The following is an 8,206-nucleotide window of genomic DNA, read 5'->3' on the forward strand; positions in this document are numbered from 1 at the left end:
TTCAAATAGTAAGTCATACCTTTAGTTACAATGGGTGAAAACACAATATTTACTATCTGAATCAAGAGGAGCAACAGATTCCAGTAACAGTTATTTCTTTCCAATACATCACCAAAAATAAGAGGAGCATTTCTCACAAGACACCACGACTGAATTGCATTTAGTCCAAGATCCTTGCTAGCCTCATCCATTTTCAACCCACTTGGCCTATTTTTTCTCTCAATATAACCGTAGTTGAAACTTTGAATCCTCTGTGACAATGATTCCAAAGAAAGATACTTCTGCTTGACAAGGTACTGAAAGACGAGTTTGAGTTTGTACTGTACTACACCTTCAAGTAAATCGTGCATTATGTCAACTGCGTAGTTGTCAGAGGTGTGGTAAAAATGCAACGTATTGAGTAAGCATGTCTTTTTGACACCAAATGTTGAAAGCAATGTAGGATTTTCCTGTAGAGCTTCTCAATGTTCTGCATGGATTTCTTTTGTACGAAAAATCATACCAGGGTCATCTTCAGTAAAGACGGACTGTGACTCATCCTTACTTATCAAACAAAATCTACAGAAATATGTAGCACTGAAGGACTCAACAAAACCAAACAGTCCATGTAAACCAAGGTTGTCACCTGTTACTTGTATAACAGAACCAAGCAATGGTGAGTCTGAGAAAGGCACCTCAATTCCTTGAGTTTCAAGATTTTTAAGATCATCAACAAGTGGCTTTAGGATGTCATCAAAGCCATTCGTTTTCAGGTCTTGTGAGTGAAAAAGACTCACAACATGTATATTCATCAACACAGAATTATATTTTGGGGGGAGGTTCCTCAAGATAAAGTAAATACAACCAAGTTTGTGAATCCCTTTCTTTGAACCTAAAGGGTTTGCTGTCTCAAACTCATCAAAATAGAGTTGAATCTGTAGAGCATGTTTTTTCTGGGAAAACAAAATGTTACTTTTGAAGTATGAACCATCACATATGTCCTAATAAATGCCTTCTTCGTGAAGATTGGCTTTCAAAAAACTTTCACATAATTCAGAATTCCTGAACATAGACTTAAGAGTTCCTAGTATTGGTGTATACACAAATGTATCTGTTACAGGGACCTGACTGTAAAGTCCTGTTGTTCGATCTCTGCGAACATCAAACCGCACCACAAGAACATACTCAACAGGTTCAACAATTTCCCACTTCTCCTCAAATAACTTCTGTCTTTTGACTCTAGTGTTCAAGGTTGAAAGGGGATTTTTTAGTTGATCAAAACATTTTTCCATTTTCTTTTCCAAATCTGTGCCTTGAATTTCTGAAGTACAGCTGAGAACTGCCTCTCTTACTTCCCTATGAATGTCATTAACAAGTTCCTCCATGGAACACACAATTGCTTGGACTGTGCTCTCAGCAACACTCGATGCTTGCAACTGTGCAACAACAGAGGCACACCTGTTTAACATATGATTGTTGTTGGTAGAGGGTTGAGTAGTTACAGGAGAGTTTGTACTGGCGGCCTGTGAAGTAGAGGGCTCACTAACTTCATTCTGAGTGTCCACATTGTCAGCAGTATTAGTCAAAGCAGCATCTCTATGGAAATGAACAAGATGCTTTTTAAAACCTGAATATGTGCAAAACGATGAACAACATCCCAACTGTCCACATTTCAAATGTAAAGTCTTTCGAGGATATAGACCATGGTGGAGTTTCAAATGCTGACAAAGCAATACAGAACTTCTATGGTGTGCTTTACAGATATAACAACGAAACATGTTTGCATCCAAGGATATTTATCACCTCAAGCGTCATGCAAAAATCTTGCTCGTAGCTCCCTGACTCTTGGACTTTCTTTGGCACTTCCCACATCAATGTTAAAAATGGTAGTTTGGATGAATGTATAGAAGTTGTAGAGTGATTCGTGGAAGTTGACACTGAAGATAAAGTGGGCCTTAAAGAGCTCATCAAAAGCTGCCAAGGAGGTCTGTGCCTTGCAAGGGATGGTCTTGTGATCAATGATGATGTAGTATCTTTGGATGTTGCTCTTGTTTTCACCAACACACAGGAGGAAGGGCTTTCCCGGTTCCACACCACCAAGGAAGTCAATCTACAGAAGAATATACATTTTTATACTATTTCAGGTTAAAAGTGATAATTCACTTAATAATAATAATAATAACAAGTAGTCTTACCAAGGCAGTGATGTTAAGAAATCGTGGGAAGACATCCAACACTGTTGAAGAGCACTGTTGATCTTGAACTAGTGTTTGACGATACTGAAACGTGGCCCTCATCTTCTCTTTGACTGCCGATTCATCCGTAGAATGTTTCAAAAAGGATATTGCTTCATGACACTCCTCACCAAGCAGCTGCTTATCAATGCAGGGAACCTCTCTCTTTCTCTTTGGACTATCTTGATAGGCTGTGCTGGTGGAGGATCTCAGGGACTGAGCTGCAGAGTTGCGCTGAACAGTTTTTATTCTCCAGGCCAAGTAGCCAGATCCACTCTGTTGGTCATAGAAGTGCTCCTGTGATAGTAAAAATATGACATTATAGAGCAAGTTCAGAACACTGCATAAACTGACATAAAATATTGTCATATAAAACTTACATATCCATTGTCTGAGTACGGATCTCTGAGGCTGGGAAATAGAGAGATGATGCCCAAAGCATATTTAGTCCTCACAGAGACTGGTGGGATCATTCTGAAAGATAAACATGACATTACTACAATTCTATCAGCAGTTAAAGGAGACAAATTCTATCGTTATTTGCTTCAATGAGTTGTAGTCGCTCTCTAATTGTCAGTTTTCATGTCATGTTTTAGCTATTTGATGTGTATTTTCATCACAGAATATATTAAAGAAATTGTTTTACTGATATGCAATGTCCTAAAATGAATGTGCTCTTTTAAAACATTTAAAAGTATAAATATTGATGTCTTACCTATGAATTTCAACCATGTTAGCCACAAGAAGGTTTACCAAACGTCTTCTTGTGCCATCTGTCAATGTTCTCAGTTTATCATATTCATCCAAAATCACTTGTCCACCAGGTTTTGCCTGGAGAGCATTTCTCACCATCTATAAGATTAAGCATCACAAAGTCAGAATTTCCTTCAATCTTCATCATCATCAAATTCAACAAACAACCCACAGTTTAACTGCAAAATATATTTGTACGTAATATTTTGCATCATTTGTTACAAAAGCTGCACACCTCTTTAGCTGCTTCTCGTTCAGCATGTGTTGTCGTCCCTCCGTTTGTGTGAACAATCACTGTGGCATCAGATGATTCAGAGGATGCTAGCAAGGAGTCTCCAGAAACTGACACAGATGAGCTTTCTGACATGGTTGACTCCAATGAAGTAGATGATAAATCATGTTGAAGCACAACTGGAAACAGTTGGAAAAAAATGTAAACACAATGTGCAAAAAATAATTAGTTACAAGTACTTATTTATGATCTCCTTCCCCAACTAGGCTGAACCACACCTGTTGACTTCTCAGTTGTCACCCTAACAGTAAGGTTCCCTGCTTGCAAAAGATCCTCAAACTCATCTGCATCGACTTCTGTCCCTGATTCATCTGTTAAGTGTAGCTCAGTCTCAAGTGGAAGATCTAGCTTCTGAATGACTGATAAAAAATAGTATATTTAGAGCAATGAAAAAAATGTAAACATTTTAAGTAAATCTAACTAAGTACTTGTGTAAAAAAATGTTCACAGGCCATTACAATTAGCTGCCATAAACACAACTCCATAAGACATTTATTCAACAGGTATTATAGCAACTAGTCCATTTACACAAACATTCTGGACGACATGAAAATTGATGCTAACCTTTCTGAATAAATGTGTTGAAGTCATCATAACGACCTTCAGTCTCAGCCACTTTGACATACTTCTGCGTTTCTCCAAATCTCACCTTCACCAACATGATGCACTAATGAAGAAAAAAGATAAGGCAGCCACAATTGCCATTATTTACAGCATTTTCAAAGTGGATGTGTGGAGACAGTAACATTTTGCTTTGCTTTACTCGCATGAGATCGACTGTGGGAGTCTTTGATTCTCATTATATTTAGGCGTCATACCAACCAGTCCTCACCAGAACAATGGGAGCCAGCACCAGACTAGAGCGTGGCGGCAGCGAGATGATGGCAGTCTTAACGCCGGTTATCGGGCGGTGTGTTCTACTTGGCTTTTCACACCGGACAGTCCGCGGCAGTTCCGCTCCAGCCCTGTCTGCATTCCCCATTCATTTCAACGGGATGAAGGTGGCGCTGCTACGTTAAGGTTACCGCTACTCTACAACCACGAAAGTGGAGAAGAAAACAATGCCGCTGTCAAAAGCAAGAATACTGTAATTAATGATACTGCTGCAGTTTTCGGATCATTTTAATTTTTTAATTCAGTTAAATGAGGTGAAGGTCTGAAGCCCCCGGCATCACCACTTTTTGAGTCTCTGCCCTCTTCTTTGCCTTCACGTATCTGTCCCGTAGCTTCTTCCACACATTCTTACAGAACTCTCCCTCTTTCCCCAAAGTTCTGCCAATCTCTGTGCACCAGTTTTGGGAGTTTACGTGCTCCCTGTGCTGTTTCACTGCAGTTTCGTACAGCTGTCTGTACAAACACACCTCCTGACTGAGCCTGGTCTCACATCGGTCCATCTGGTTCGTTGTTCTCGGCGCAGCCAAGTTACAAAAATCGACTGGTGCACGACAACGCGCTGCGCCGTCTTTTCAAGGGAAGCGCCATGCCTGAAACGTCATTTTGACGTCACGGTGCGACACTGCCCTGACAGACGTGGCAACCATGGTAGCGCCTTACCGCCGCCCTAAGGGCCATTTCAGACCAGGGCGGCAAAGCGTGGCGGAACAGAAGCGATTTTCACCGGCGGAGGTGAAAATACATCTGTCCTTGCACACCGACGCGGCGGTAGTCGGGCGGTAGCGGCGCGGAGACGCCTCCGTCCCGCGCTGCTTTTGGAAAATAGAACTCGAGCGGAATTTGGACGGCAGCGGCCGGCGGCGGCCGGCGGTGTGCCGTTGAAATGAATGGGGAATGCAGACAGGGCTGGAGCAGAACTACCGCGGCCGCGGACTGTCCGGTGTGAAAAGCCAAGTTGAACACACCGCCTGATAACCGGCGTAAGACTGCCGTGGTTTCGCTGCCGCCACGCCACGCTCTGGTCTGAAATCGGCCTAACACGGTTACTGGAGCCCAGCAAGACGGCTAACAGCACCGACACCCATTAACACAAAGAGTTTGACAATATAACATCGCTTGAAGATATAAACATGATAGTGACGTTATTTTTGATATGCATGGGTAGCTGCAACATTGATTAAAGTTATAAAAACTCATGTCATTGAAGACGTAATTACACATACCATCAGCTGATGGCGGCGAGTATGCAACCCTGTTGCTCCACTAACAAGCTAAGGTTATTGTTTTATCACAAAAGTTAAAGTAAATAAATAAAACCAACAAATAAATGGCTCATGCTCATTAAAAGCTCGGAGTTTAGAGCAATACTTGGCGTGGCGTGTTATATCTCTAGGAACCTTCCAGCAGCAAAATGGTCGCCCGCCTCTCAGAGCTTGTTTGAGTTTAGCTCCTGACCAAGCAGGAGCTAAACCCCCCCCGGTCCAGCACACTCTACGCCCTCAATGCATTATGCCATATAAAGCGAACAATATCAAGAAAACGACATGACAGCTAAATATGTTAACTCAGATGACCGTCAGATTTTTCTAACAGTTTTAATGTTCGGTTAACCGGACACCTCATGTTACACCAGTTTGGCTAGCTTTAGCTTTAGCCTCTCACAAAAATTCCATTTTTTTTATTTATACCATGATATTCAAACGCATACACTTACGTTAAGCAAACCATGTATATTAGTCTACACACTTGCGAAAAGGGAAAATGAATGCAGTCATAAAAAATATATATGCAAAAACTTACTTTGACACGATGTCGCCCAGACTTCATGAAACTGCTGTTACCGCTCTTGAACAAACACATCACAGATACGTTGGAATTCTGGGAGCAACTCTGTCAGGTGTTGATTTTAAAGTCAACACCTGCTTAAATTGAACTCCTCAGAATAACACCAACTCTTTTGGGAAACTAACACTCATATCGTTGATCTAGACCAAAGAAGTGTTGAATTAACACTGTATCTTTAACAGACAACACCAACACTGAAAGTCTAACACTTTTGATTTTGCTGTGTGAAAATATGATATGATCTACAGTATCAAAGGCAGAACTAAATTCTATCCTTCCATCCATTTTCTATGCTTGCTTGTCCGTCCTGGTTTGGGTTGCAGCTGGTTGTAGCTGAAGCATATACCAGACCTGGGATCTAGTGAAATTAGAATGACAGCATTAGAATGCAATCTGGAAAAGATGTATTTTCCATGCATGGGTTGCCATATTTTTGATTTGGGAAAAGTCAACAAAGTTCAACACTATGGTTTTACATACTTTACATGTATGAATATTTATATTACTCAAGATGATATAAATAAATGTAATTGATCTGGTCTTTAGATCAAGCTACACCCAAAAGGGTTAGATGTATATTTTATTTAAGCCTGAATTCCAAATTTATAATTGAAGAATACATGTGTAATTCAAACATGTTACTGAAAACTGTTGCACCTCCATCCTTTTCTGCCTGTAAAGTTCACCATATATGGTTGAATCACCAATAACTGGAGCTATTTTCTAAATCTGCTTGATCGTTAGCCTTGACTCGTGAACATAGCCCATTGGGTGAATGTTGTGTTGTTGTTTCTAGTAAAAGTCATGGTCAAGTTTATTTATATAGTTTATTTAATGTTGACCAAGTGCTGTTCCGCCGGAAAGTAAAAAAATAAAATCAAAAACACCAATCAAATTAAATAAAGCAGTGAGGACTAAAACAAAGTAAAAGCTAAGAACAACAATATAATTACACATTGTACAACAAAAAAGACAAAATATTAAAAGACAACAACAGAATAAAAACAGGGCACAGAGTGTAGGGATCTAAACAGATGTATTAGTGGGGCCAAATGCCAAGGAAAAGAGATGTGTTTTCAGCAGGGATTTGAAGGTGGTTAAAAACTGAGCTGACTGGATGTGAACAGGTACTGTAATTGGTTCCACAGACTAGGAGCGGCTACTGCAAATGCTTGATCACCTCACTGTTTAAATTTTGTTTTTGGCAAGTGTAAGGGAATCTGGTTTTGCTGACTTTAGAGCTCTTACGGGTTTGTGAATGTCAAGCAACTCAGATAAATAAGAGCATGTAAATCTGAATATCATCAGCAACGCAATGAAATGATGTTATATTTCTTAAAAATAGACCCCAAAGGTGACATATACAAGGAGAAAGAGACTGGAACTAAAATAGGTCTTTGAGACACTCCACAGTTAAGGGGTGCTGCTGTGGAGGAACATTCTCCGATATGCACTGAAAACCTTCTGTCTGTCAAATTGGATTCAAACCAATTCAGGAGTGTGCCTCTTATTCCAACCATATGCTTGAGACGAGACAAGGGTTTCTCATGGTCAACAGTATCAAAGGTACTGTATCAGACAGGTCTAAAAGCATTAAAACCACAGAATCAGTAGTTAAAAGCAGATAATTTAAAACTCTGAAAAGAGTTGCCTCAGTGCTGTGACGAGATCTAAAACCTGATTGAAACTTTTCCCATACACCATGACAGTTTAAAAATGCCTCTAGTTGGATACAAAAAACTTTCACAAGAATTTTGGATCTTTGGAATTTTGGTAGTTTTGATAGGATAGGCCTGGAGTTGGAAAGGATAGTGGCATCAAGGCTTCTCTTTCTTATTGGAGGCTGTACAACAGCATGTTTAAAAGCAGCTGAAAAAGTAAAAGCATATCACACTTTTTTTACTCATTTGTTTTGTTATTTCTGGAATATTAAACTGGAGAAGATAGCTTCACTTTGTTTATGTCTTGGATTTGACTATTCATTTGTATACGTGAAGTGCAGCTGCACTGATTCTATTAGAAAATAACTGTGCGTGTGTAATATCTTCCGTCTGTGCATCAGTGATTCTGTACGGACAGATAAATGGGGTGTGCAAGAAATAATCAAAAGAGGACAAAAGGATGAAGATAAAAGGACATTCAGAAGCTGTGAATGGATACACAGAATCACGAAAGATGCTAGAGTGACTGCAATATGAGAAGGAAGCTT

The 8,206-nt window shown here is 40.0% G+C and overlaps 1 long non-coding RNA gene across 1 annotated transcript; it reads right to left on the bottom strand.

Moving 5' to 3' along the window:
- Positions 1-2,971: 2,971 nt before the first annotated feature.
- LOC142397129 (uncharacterized) lies at positions 2,972-3,535 on the bottom strand. The gene is made up of 3 exons (XR_012772677.1): positions 3,477-3,535; positions 3,202-3,377; positions 2,972-3,065 (listed from the first exon to the last, which is right to left on the bottom strand). It is a non-coding gene; the product is annotated as an uncharacterized LOC142397129 (long non-coding RNA).
- Between the last annotated feature and the right edge of the window lie 4,671 nt (positions 3,536-8,206).

This window comes from Odontesthes bonariensis, chromosome 13 (genome assembly GCF_027942865.1).
Source record: "Odontesthes bonariensis isolate fOdoBon6 chromosome 13, fOdoBon6.hap1, whole genome shotgun sequence".
NCBI classification, from domain to species: Eukaryota; Metazoa; Chordata; class Actinopteri; order Atheriniformes; family Atherinopsidae; genus Odontesthes; species Odontesthes bonariensis.